The sequence below is a fragment of the Dreissena polymorpha genome, chromosome 14 (genome assembly GCF_020536995.1).
Source record: "Dreissena polymorpha isolate Duluth1 chromosome 14, UMN_Dpol_1.0, whole genome shotgun sequence".
Taxonomy (NCBI): domain Eukaryota; kingdom Metazoa; phylum Mollusca; class Bivalvia; order Myida; family Dreissenidae; genus Dreissena; species Dreissena polymorpha.
Window position 1 is genome coordinate 37066287 of NC_068368.1, and position 13923 is coordinate 37080209.

At 35.3% G+C, this 13923-nt stretch overlaps 1 protein-coding gene across 40 annotated transcripts in view; it reads right to left on the reverse strand.

Moving 5' to 3' along the window:
* LOC127857553 (sodium-dependent phosphate transporter 1-like) overlaps positions 1-11214 on the reverse strand; it is a 52661-nt gene extending 41447 nt beyond the window's left edge. For 37 of the 40 annotated variants that reach the window (XR_008038463.1, XR_008038448.1, XR_008038462.1 and 34 more), the window contains exons 1-2: positions 9383-9558; positions 517-668 (exon numbers count right to left, since the gene is read on the reverse strand). The gene's annotated coding sequence lies outside the window, so the exon portion shown is untranslated. Of the gene's footprint in view, positions 1-516; positions 669-9165; positions 9260-9382; positions 9559-11150 lie in introns of those variants that run through there. The other 3 variants (XM_052393992.1, XM_052393993.1, XM_052393994.1) reach the window with 3 other exon arrangements.
* Positions 11215-13923: the final 2709 nt, after the last annotated feature.

Genomic DNA, 13923 nt, shown 5'->3' on the forward strand with positions numbered 1-13923 from the left:
CCACCAAGATACATGTATCTTTGAGAAAAATCTGACAAAGTTTCATAAAGATCAGAGAATAAATGTGGCCTCTAGAATGTTAACAAGGCAAAATGTTGACGACGGACAAAAGATGATCCCAAAAGCTCACCATGAGCACGTTGCCCTCAGGTGAGCTAAAAAGGCATGCATACATTTATTGATATGGTACAGTAAATATGCATGTACATGTTTTGGCGAATGACAACACCACATGGCAATACATGTAAATGAGCTCAGAACTAATATTGCGAATTCGTTGATATTGAGATCTTGTGGCTTGAACACCTTCACAAGATTATATTACTGTCACAGTTCAGTTGATTTGTTGTGATTTCCTTTCACAGAAAATCAAAAAATTAATTGAACATTCTCCAAAACTTATCATGAATATTTGAAGCATTATTCCAATCTTTGAGGAGCAGAGTAGGGCCCTATTCCACATTTAAACTATTCAAACTAAGTGAAGAAAGGAACTTGTTCTCAATACAAACTTACCTCAAAGCTTTAAACTTGCTTTTAAATTGTGCGTGGGTGGAATCGCTGAAAAATTTTCCTTTCCCTCTCAGTATAGTGCAAAAAGTCTAGCACCAAGGTCAACTTGTCAAGTGTTGAAGGCAAGCACTAGTTGATTTTCATCAACTGGGAGCCTGAAAGCATATTAATTACCATTTCAACTTAAAATGAAAGGCAGTGTTTTTTTCGTTCAACTTTGGGTCCATTCCCAATGGAACAAGAGAGATGTGTTTGTCAGAAACACAAAGCCCCCTATTGCACCACTTTGAAGCCATATATTTGACCTTTGACCTTGAAGGATGACCTTGACCTTTCACCACTCAAAATGTGCAGCTCCTTGAGATACACATGCATGCCAAATATCATGTTGCTATCTTTAATATTGCAAAAGTTATTGAAAAACTTTAACCAAGGTTTAAGTTTTGGGACACACACAATGAATAACAGACAGACAGGCCAAAAACAATATGCCCCCGATCTTTCGATCCGGGGGCATAAAAAGTAAATATTTGAAGGTTTCCAAAAGAGAATTATTTTGTTAATGAGTCTGAACATGTCAATTATCTCCAGCTTTATAAAGGTGAATTTTAGAAAATATAATAATGAAATTACTTTTGTTATCAATTTTCAAGTATATGTTAGCATAAAATTGACAAAATTAATTTCCCAATTTAGTCAACAGGACGCGATTTTTCCCAATCCAAAAGGACCCGGCCCCATTCACAAAAAACAACAACACTGTGAGGACGCTGATCCTTACCTAAAATGACTTGATAAATAGTAGTAATAACTTTGCCACTAAATGCCATTACACAAAGTTTCCACCTCAGAAATCGGCTTTCCTCTTTCTCTACCCCCCTTCCATACATAATGATGTACAAAATCATTTTAAAGGCACACGCTCTTCTGGACTATTAACTGGCAAAATTAGGTTACCCTTACTTTTTACTTACTTTGTTAATGAGGCATGAATTTTCTCCCACTCAACAAAGGCATTGATTTTTTCCCCCAAGTCAATAAAAATATTCCCACATACAGTTACTTACAGTATGATCAAAACATTATACAGTATGAAGCATAGACAGTCACATCCCTTCACTTGCAAGGTCTTTTCCGCTCCATTTTGGGAAAATGCCACACTGGAATTTTGGGAATTTCTTGTCTTGATAAACCCCATTTTGGGAAAAAAATATTCGAAAAATTGGCTCAATTGGGAAAAATAATCACATGTAAATAGTGTTTCTTATATTTCAAAGAAGCCGTTTACTGGTAAATAACGACTATTATTACCGGTAAAATTTTACAAAATATTATGAACAAGTGTGATAAGTGCAGGGTTTATAATCTGATTTTGGGAAAAGGGCCTGGCCTTTTTTGAGGGGAAAATTATGTTCTACACTGGATCAGGTAAGCTTATATATTTTAAAGTTTAAAAAAAAATAAAAAATTTGAATTGGGAATTTTTTTTCAATTGGGAAAACAACCAGATTTGCATTGGGAATGGGGCAGATATTCAGACCCGTGTCATAGGCCGGAAAAGGCCTGCTTCCACACAAGAAAGTGATGAAAACTATAGGCAACAAATGATCTGAAAAAGGGTTGAATGACCTGAATTTTTTGAGGGAAACCTTTAAATTGGTAATTTATGCAGTTATTTGGAAAAAAAAATATACTAAATTACTTTTTGACATCGGGAATTGAAAAACTTTCACCCCAAAATTTGACAAAAAAAACATAGCACATGCACAGACATTGGCTTATTATACAATGTAAAGTATTAAGCATAGACAGTGTTATCTTGTCACTTACACGAAAGCGCCAGATGCAATCAAAGGGCATTTCCTGATCTGAAAACTGGGTGAATTATCTAATCAAAGCGCTGAAGGCACTGAAGATGTTCGCTTTTGCATAATTTTACACGCAATTCATTTTTCAAAATCAATCGCAAGTTTGAAATGAACACACGCCATTCAACTTTATAAAGTGTGTGTCATAGCGCACCGGTCGAGTTTTGTGTGCACTTATCATCCTTATCAGTGATATTTTTTGCTTTAATTTGTTACAGCCTGTGCCTTTTGAATGGGGAAAATTAGCGCGATAAACCGTGAAATTGGGAAAAATAGCGCTATAAAACCAAAAAATTGGGAAAAATGAAGCATTATAAATAGGATTATAAGTAACAGAAGTGATATTGTTTTTAAGTGCATGTTCAGGGAGTTTTCTAGAAAAGGAGTCTGGTCAAATTGTTTGTTTTTTTTAATCAATAAAAGTGGCAAGTTTGGGAATGATTTATGGACAAAAATGACTAAATTCAAGTTATATATTTTGTAAGATGTTTAAAAAATAAAGTTGAGACCTAGATTTAAGAAATCATAATTAAGTTATATGAGACTTTTTCGAAAAAAAAAAAAAAAATGTTTTTTTTTTTGTTTTTTTTTTGGAAGTTGGGCTTTTTTTGGGAAATTTTGGTCAGAATTTTGGGAAAAAACATGTATTTTTGCGATTGGGAAGCAGCCGAAATTCGGCTGTAAATTTGAGCAAAAAAATCACTGCTTATTATTTCATAGAAATAACTTAGACAAAATAAAAACAACATGCTTTTTGGACGTTCTGAAAGCATAGAAAGTATGATGAAAATGGTAATGAGAACTTAATATAAAGAAAATTTGCAGTCACCATCATATTAAAGGAATATTTTTTCTAATATCAAATAACTATCTCACCAAGAATATAAATTTATAATGAAAGTTCCGTGTACAAAACTTTAGATTTTTGACACCATATACAAATTAAAACAAGGGCTGTTTGTAAAACATGCATGCCCCCCATATGGGCTGTCCATTGTAGTGGCAGCCATTGTGTGAATACGTTTTTTGTCACTGTGACCTTTGACCTAGTGACCTGAAAATCAATAGGGGTCATCTGCGAGTCACGATCAATGTACCTTAGAAGTGTAATGATCCTAGGCAAAAGCATTCTTGAGTTATCTTCGGAAAATCATTTTACTATTTCGGGTCACTGTGACCTTGACTTTGACCTTGTGACCTCAAAATCAATAGGGGTCATCTGCGAGTCATGATCAATCTACCTATGAAGTTTCATGATCCTAGGCATATGCGTTCTTGAGTTATCATCCGAAAACCATTTTACTATTTCGGGTCACCGTGACCTTGACCTTTGACCTTGTGACCTCAAAATCAATAAGGGTCATTTGCGAGTCATGATCAATCTACCCATGAAGTTTCATGATCCTAGGCGTACATGTATGCATTCTTGAGTTATCATCCGGAAACCATTTTATTATTTTGGGTCACCGTGACCTTGACCTTTGACCTAGTGACCTCAAAATCAATAGGGGTCATCTGCGAGTCATGATCAATCTACCCATGAAGTTTCATGATCCTAGGCGTATGCGTTCTTGAGTTATCATCCGGAAACCATTTTACTATTTCGGGTCACTGTGACCTTGACCTTTGACCTAGTGACCTCGAAATCACTAGGGGTCATCTGCGAGTCATGATCAATCTACCCATGAAGTTTCATGATCCTAGGTGTATGCATTCTTGAGTTATCATCCGGAAACCATTTTACTATTTCGGGTCACCATGACCTTGACCTTTGACCTAGTGACCTCAAAATCAATAGGGGTCATCTGCGAGTCATGATCAATGTACCTATGAAGTTTCATGATCCTAGCCCCAAGCGTTCTTGAGTTATCATCCGGAAACCACCTGGTGGACGGACCGACATACCGACCGACCGACCGACATGAGCAAAGCAATATACCCCCTCTTCTTCGAAGGGGGGCATAAATATACAATAATCTTCGTATCTTGTATATGGAGGAATAAAAGTTTATAAACATTGCTGTTTATTCTTTACTTGTTACCCGAGCAGTTCACACGGTGTCAACAACGCTGACATAAACCAGCGCCCTCACACTACTTTGGGGGAAGGGGTCCGCAGCCCTTAGGTGGGGGAATTTTCGCGGCGTTACCCTTTTTGGGTGATTTTTTTTACTTACTCTCTCATTATTACATTTGTACATGTTTACACTATATTCATTGCATTTTTCATAATTTATTATAATAATCATGAGACACATCTTTCTATAAAAAAATAAAAAAAAAATAATTTTTTTTTGGGGGGGGAATTTTTCCCCCCAAAAGGGGAAAAAAGTATACTTTTCAGGTGGGGGACTGCCGCCGAATTTTGGCGACAGATTTCATAGATTGAGGGCCCTGTAAACATAGGTATAGAGCACTAAAGTAAATTGCAAACTTTTCAAAGTCAGCGTATACGCCGACTACATTTTAAAAGAATTGATATTTATTGTTATAAATATATTTTATATAATATATTTAGTTGTTTTCGGTTTTAGCGATTATAAAGTAATTGATGAACTCATATCCAGCTGTCTATGTATTGAGAACTGTGAATTTAAACAAGCTAAACCTTCTACTAACCTTGAACTATTGGGTTGCTAGCACCCGTAAATACAAAAGATCGACGCTATCTGTTGAGAAGCAAACAACGTTTTCCAGAAATACCCGCTGTAGTAGCATGAACAAGGTTACGAAACAGGTCATTATCCCCACGCTTTTTTGAAAAAAAGGTGGGGATATTGTGGTTATCTCCGCCGTCCGTCCGTCTGTCTGTCTGTCCGTCCTGGCCACTATCTCCTCCTACACTAAAAGCACTAGAACCTTGAAACTTACACACATGGTAGCTATGAGCATATGTGCGACCCTGCACTATTTGGAATTTTGATCTGACCCCTGGGTCAAAAGTTATAGCGGTTGGGGTGGGGCCGCGTCAGAAATTATCACTCATTTTTTTAGGTTATTTTACATTTACTTCTTTATTTCTACACCGATTCACTTCAAATTGATACTGGACCTCTCTTATGACAATACGGTCAATCTCAACCATGCATGGCCCCATTCCCAACCCTGGGGCGCCCCGCCCACATAGGCCACACCCACCAAAAATTTCCATTTACTATATTTTTTTCATTTCTACACGGATTCACTTCAAATTGATACTGAACTTTTGTTATGACATTAGGGTCAATCTCAACTATGCATGGCCCCAATCCCAACCCTGGGGCGCCCGCCCACATAGGCCACACCCACCAAAAAATTCCATTTACTATAATTTTTTCATTTCTACACGGATTCACTTCAAATTGATACTGAACTTCTCTTATGACATAAGGGTCAATCTCAACTATGCATGGCCCCATAACCAACCCTGGGGCCCCGCCCACATAGACCACACCCACCCAAAATTGCCTTTACTATAATTTCTTCATTTCTACACCGATTCACTTCAAATTGATATTGAACTTCTCTTATGACAATACAGTCAATCTCAACTATGCATGGCCCCATTACCAACCCTGGGGCGCCCCGCCCACATAGACCACACCCACCCAAAATTGCCTTTTACTATAATTTCTTCATTTCTACACCGATTCACTTCAAATTGATACTGAACTTCTCTTATGACAATACGGTCAATCTCAACTATGCATGGCACAATTACCAACCCTGGGGCGCCCTGCCCACATATGTCACACCCACCCAAAATTGCCTTTTACTATAACTTCTTCATTTCTACACCAATTCACTTCTAATTGATGATGAACTTCTCTTATGACAATACGGTCAATCTCAGCTATGCATGGCCCCATTACCAACCCTGGGGCACACCTAGGTCAAACATTCGGCGTGGGGATACGCGTCGGCCTCTGCCGCGCCATTTCTAGTTCTTATTATTATTATAAATTGTTTGTTGTATTCGGGTTTAGCGATAATGAAACATTTTTTTGTTTTTGTCTATCGTATCGCTGAAGTTATTGTTGAACTTATGTTCAACGTTTTATAAATTGAGAATATAATTAAGCGTTAACTTTTTCCCGAATCTATTAATAGCCTCAATTTACAAATGACCTGTACTACATGTACATCAATGAGGTGTATGTGAGAGCGTAACCTATTGCGTTGTTATCGCCCGTGGACTTTCCTTTGTTTATCGACAGGCGCATCTATTAATAGCCTCATATTATGAATGAACTGTGCAAAAATACTACGTCATGAAGACGCTGCAGAAAGTGGACTATTTTATTCATTCATCAAAGCTCCAGATAAGGGTTGTATTTTCGTAATTACAAATTATTTTCAAGTCCATTACGTTTTTATTTTAAAATCTTGTCGTACCATTAAGAATTTCAAAATCAAGTAACGAATATTATTTTTATATCGGTTCGAATCGATTTTTATTGAGTTCTTTTCGCGTATTAAAGATCTTTGCGGTGCTTATATAGAATGGTTATCGGGTTTGTATAACAAAGCGCATTTTTTCCAATAAAAGCGGCGTATACAGTCTATATGTCAAAAAACAATGGCGGCGCCCAGAGAACGTCCTAAAAATACTGCAAAGCGTCCAAAAACACGCTTTTAACATTTTGTACGCAAAGTGAGCCGAAGTTAAATGTTAAGAAAGACATTATAGAAAAGATCTTATACGATGTTGTATGTTCAGTTGCCGACACAGTCGGAAAAGCTTAACAAAAACGCGACACAACGGGTCCAAACTTTAACACAAAAAAAACCATTGAACGAGTGGAAGGGACAAGTACCGTGGCTAATCGTTGAAAAGATTGAAGGGGAGACTCGTTTTAATTGTGAATATGTAAAAATTCATCTAAATTATACAATCTAAGCACAGTTTGGGCATATGAAGGTATTTGAAAAATAACATTTTATAATACTGAAAAGACACTGTTGAACTCGCATAAATAAAGTTGCTAGTATGTTTATTTTGATTTTTTTGCATGAAAATAACCATTATTATTTATTTTTAGGTCATTTAGAAAAAATAAGAATTATTTTCAAAAACTTAGTAGTAACGTTAAGAATAAAATTTCAGAGTTAAGAATTCTTTTTGAAAATCTGGTAGTAATTTAAGAATTTCACAAAACCTTATCTGGAGCTCTGTTCATAAACAATCTCCTCCGCGACACGTACAATACGATCATTGTTTATTGATTCTTTTCTATAAAAGCACCGTTCGAAACTATTGCATTTAACAAGATATTAATATCATGTTTCCATTTGTGAATGAATATAATTGGAGAACTCAAACCTCTTGCAAAAATTATACAACTCTTTCTGGCGCGGATACGCGGAGTAAGCGGGTATTCGGCTCCTAGTAGCTAAGGCGTATCGACCTGAATTTCAGACTAACCACCTTAGACCACCCTAAGCGACCATCTATAAATGGTGTGAATGATCTGAAAATGGGGTCACTATTTATTTAGATATTGTATTCCAGATTTTTTCACCATTTTGGGAGAGGGTCCTGGGTCCCTTTGCATTGGGAAGAATCGCGGCACTTAGACTTATATTGGAAAATTAGTGTTGCTATTTTTTTGCTAACAAATGCTTCAAAGTTGAGATTAAAAGTGCTGTCAATATTATATTTTCTATGGCATAACATATAGAGCTGGATGGGAGAATCAGATGAACTAAATGTTGAAATCCACAAAAAAATTATATTTTTTGGAAACCTTCAATTGGGAATTTTAAGGTCCCGTTTGGGAAAAACTTGTTTCCATTTGGAATGTGGCCGAATACCGGCCCAGATATCAAATAAAATGCAATCGCTGTATTCAAAACAAAGAACAAGAGATGTGTTCATCAGAAACACAATGCCCCCGACTGTGCCGCTTTTAAGCCATAAATTTGACCTTTGACCTTGAAGGATGACCTTGACCTTTCACCACTCATAATGTGCAGCTCCATGAGGTACACATGCTTGCCACTGACGGACAGTTCAACTGCTACCGGTACATGTATATGCCACTCTATAGGGGGCATAAAAATAGCAAAAGCTAAGATCAGTAATCTTTTAAACACAAAAAAAAGAATGTAGAAATCATTTCAACACCAGGATCATCTTTGTAATAAAATGATCAACAAATGTTACATTAGTCAGATTTACTGATGTCATCAGATACTTTAATTATATAAATTTACATATTTTCATGTAAACGCAGTTCGAAATAAACATGAACAACATCCTGCAATAAAAAATAATAATGATTATTGTTCAATTATTGGATTCATCCCACATCACTAAGCCTATGCATTCACATTTTTCCTACTGAATCCAGGGTTTAATCTGCTATGTAAAAAAGGCAGTAAAACAGACCCGATCCCAAAGCAAACGGACCCAACACCAAACATAAATTGTAAAAAAAAAAATCCAATTTCCGAAGAAAAAAAATATTTTTTTTTTATAGATTTTTATGAAATAAAATTGAGATTTGGGTTACATTCTTAGTAAGATGTTTATGAAATAAAATTGAGATATATTTATTTATATGATTTTTCCAAAATGGCCAGGAAAAGGCCTAATGTGTCAATATTTGTTTTTAAACAAATCCAAATTTGGTCCCTTTTGTAGATAAAAAAATTCCCCAAATTTGCCATTTTATTGATTTAAAAATTCTGAATTCGACCGACTCTTTTTACCAAAATGTTTAGAAAAAGCTCTGGAATCATAATTAAACTGGCATTATATTTTTTAAGACATAAATTTAAAATGCGATACAGTGTTACAAACCAGTGAAATTAAAATGTATATAAACAATCCCCAAAACGAAACAAAGCTTTCTCCAAATTCCGCTAAATTTTACCGCGAAATCTTTAAAAGCGCGGTTGCCCGCTCAAAGCAGCATCTGGTTCCGACATAATGACTCAATGGCCAAGGCATGAGTGACATGCGGACATTATGATAAACATCATTAAAGCGTTGCGCATAATCTTGTTAAATCGAATACCTTTTGTCAGCTGGTGAATGGAGAATAAAATATATTAATGTCTGAAATACATCTGGCCTCTAGTAAAACCAGAAAGTCAATAGTAACACTGCAAATAACTTCCATCACGTCAGTATCACACAGAAACACTTCGCCATGTTATGGACATGTACGTCTGCTCCATGTGGAAGCTTGCAAAAATTGATTAAAGAGCGGAACTGAGCAAAAGTGACTACGTGTGCGCCTAACTACCGAAAAGAGGCCACAATCGGTATTGGTGGAAAAAAAGAAAGAAGAATATGAATGAAATTTGCTAGTTACATTTATTACTAAAATAATTGAAATGGCAGTGGCTAGTCGTACGGCCCCGTACGGGTAGACAAGAGGCTAGCCGTACGGCCCCGTACGGGTAGACAAGAGGCTAGCCGTACGGCTCTGTTCGTATAGCCTTTCCTATGGAGATTGTCTAGCCGTACGGCTAATAAAGTATGAATTGTCATTCAGTGCTTTTAGTCAGTAATAAGTTTGTTTAAGCTCATAAAAGTTAAAAAAATTCTTCATCTGTTACGGCTTCCTTTCATGTAATACGGTTGCTTATTTGATTCTTTAATTAGCCAGGGACCTATACTTGTATAGGTCCCTGAATTAGCCGACGTTCCTAAGAAAGGTGTGAACAACTGTTTTAATGAGTTGCGGCATCGATATTATGAAATTCAATGACGGCAGCCGTCAAAGGTTACTATTACTGTATATATCGGTGGATTTAGTTAAGTTTGTATATGGTGTGATTTCAAGTGCATCGCGCATGGCAATTCTTTAAAGTGACATGATTCAAGATATGAGCAACTTCATTTGTCATACATGCGAACAACAAAGACACGGATAAGCCTGTGTATTCACACTGTCTAATCAGCGTTTTTTTTTGCCGCTGCATCATTTCTATAGAAATTAGTACAAATTACACATCAAAAAGCAATCATTGTCGTTCCGATGATTTATTTGTTTGCATAGTTGACATTACTTGTCGTGAAATGCTGCCTCATATTGTGAAAATTGGGTATATAACTTCGTGTTGTATATGCTTTTGTCAAGTGCTATTATCTGAATGTTTCCTTTTATTTATTTTGTTATAAACTTTTCTCATTGTCATATCGCAATTTTCATTGACTTAGTTAAGATTATTTACTATATATTTATTCTATACATTTGATATTTGCTGTACAATGCGTATTTATATACTCCATAACTTTGATTTTTATTGATTGTTGTAATTGTTGTATGGCGAAATAAATTTACATTTTCATATCTCACTTGTTTACACCCTTTATATACTATACACGAATCGGACTTCCAACCACGACGAAACATAAACCAGACTGCAAATTCCGTGACGACGACTACACGAGCCAGTCTAAAGGCTAGAAATTTCGGAATCTGCACGTAGATCAATACTTTATCCATATCTTTATGTGTCATAACAGCCGTACGGCTAGACAATCTCCATAGGAAAGGCTATACGAACAGAGCCGTAGGGCTAGCCTCTTGTCTATCCGTACGGGGCCGTACGGCTAGCCTCTTGTCTACCCGTACGGGGCCGTACGACTAGCCACTGCCAATTGAAATGCTTATGAAAAATTTCATTCAAAAGAAAAAAAATAATTAAGTCTGCTGAAAAAAGCGAAAAGATTGTTGATAAGCCTCGGGTGTGCGTTTTACAATTACGCAGCATTTAAAGCTCTTCAGCAAATAAATTATACATAAATTGCTGCATTTTCTGACGGTCTCTTACCACCATTTTAATCCACCGCCGCAATTAAAAATTAAACGCGGGTGATCAGGGGTTTAAATTAACCTTGACTATTTTAACTTTGTGTCAGGACATCACTTTATATAATACTTGGTAACATCACTGAAGGTCAAGACAACAAAAAAAGATAAAACTTTAAAGGGACTGTCAACCACGAATGATGAAAAAAGAAAAGTTCTAAAATACCGTATTTTTTTTACAATGATTAGTTTATATTGATTAAAATATCACGACTGGTATATTACATTACTTGAAAAAAGTTCATATTTTCAGTATATTTGGTAATAAAATTTCGCGATGTGAAATCGAAAGTACATCGCGAAAAAAGGTGACATAACGATATACACATTATAAATAACGCAAGTAGATTGATAATTTTATATATTAGATATATACAATTCACTACGCATGCACAATTTGCATTTCTGGGTTTAACCACGTGACGATGATGATCAATCTACTGGCGTTATTTATAGTTAACTGGTAGTTACCTGGTAGACAAACCCAGTAAAATTTATTACCAAATATACTGAACATATGAAAACTCAACAACTTTTTTCAAGTAATGTAATATACCAGACGTGATATTGTAATCAATATTAACTAATAAATAAAAAATACGGTTTTTACAACTTTACAAATTTTACAACTTTTCTTTTCTTCGTCGTCTTGGTTGCCAGTCCCTTTAATGGTAGATTAATAGTACACATGTACCAGGTATGTAGGTTAATATACATACCTGATAGTACGAATCGCTCTATTTACTGACGCTAAATGCCAGTAAATAGACTTGTCATCATTTCATTCACAATGGACGACTTATCAAATGAGGTCAATAACAACTGGTTACGAAATTCAAATAGTAAGATACTATTAAGATAAACAAACAGGCTTTGTGCGTCATTGTTTACACGTGTGCTTGATAATTTCATGCAAAGCAATTTGTACATAACGCTTGTACGTTTTAGTTACAAGTAAATAATTACGATATCAATAAGCACACACTGTTATATTAACACATCCAATGAATAGTAGTCAGTAGGGCTCTATTGGTCACTGTCGACTCAGCTAAACTTACCGTTTTCTACAATCTACCCCGGGAACGTACAATACTTTTTGGATGTACCAGACCCGACCACGTCCAATTGAGCGTTAGAAGTAGTTCAGTAAATATCAAACGTTATATATTGTAGTATATATACGAGTACCCAGGGTACTTTTCAGTAATTCATGAGCCGAAAAAGATCAATTGAACCTCCACGGTTGGTCATTTTCGGGACTAGCCTACCTAAGTACCGGTATACTACAATGAATTTAATTTACTTTTATGCTGTACCGGTCCCGACAACGTCCGATTAAGCGTCAGTAGTAGATCAGTAAATATCAGACTATAATTATAAACATATAAATATAATAAAAAAGTGCTAAATATATGTAGATTGCGACATCAAAGTCGATTTTTTAAATGAAATATACGGCCCGCCGCACATTGAAGGGACCAACGGCTAATACAAACCTGTTTATTTCCATAAGCAAGAGTAGTGTACGATGCAATAATATTGTGGTATACATATTTGCATTGCTGACACGACCATTGTCTTGGTACTTTTTTATATCCTATCTGTAGATACATAAATACATGTATTATGGTATTTAGGCACTAGGCACGTAAAGGTACTTTTGTACCAGAAGGTTTGTAGTGTTATAACTGTGATTACTTAATATCAAGTACCCATACGAATGAATCGAAGACGATATACTAAAATTATACACTGGTCCTTATATCGTGACCCGATAGCTATACATATAGAATAACAGGTTACTGCCTGATTTTTTTTGTAATACAATGTATATCAGGCAAGGCTTAGAATAATATAACGGCAAGGCTTGCCGAACCGTTATTTTATTCGTGCCGAGCCTGATATATAACAAATTAATCAGGCAGTAACCTGTTTTCTGTTTATCATACCTCTACGTCCCTGACTTTAAAGAAATAATGAAAAAATCGCTAAAAAGCTGCAGCTTTAGTGGGAAAGAAAATGACTTTTCTCTTTTGACGTGTTAATAATGAGCACGCGCGCTTAATATTTGTAAACACATGTTTTTTGCTGTTTGTATTGCATTTTGTGTTTCAAATATATTACATCTTGGTATCAAATTGTTTGTTTTGTTGAATCTGATTCGATTTTACTAAAATTGATTACTTTATACTTGATTCCGAATAATATGACCATCCTCCACACATGACTGATATAAGAACTTCCTGTTGACCATGATAAACACAAATATATCAGGCAACGTTATATGATTAATATATATATATATATATATATATATAGATATATATATATATATATATATATATATATATAGATATATATATATATATATATATATATATATATATATATATATATATACATATATATATGTATATATATATACATATATATATACATATATATATATATGTATATATATATACATATATATATATGTATATATATATATATATATCGATATGCATTGTATTAATACGTGCTTTTACTCGATTTGAAAGAGGAAGACACTGTCACCGCGTCTTTGACAAGACCATTGCACCACCACATGAGTTCAACCAGTGTTAACAGTTGTGGAGTAAAAATCGGATGAAATATCAATCGGTACATTGCAAACGGGTTATTCAGAGACTACGTTTTGCGCATAAAACATACTAACTCAATGCTTGATGCGGTGCATGTGGCCTATATCAGTT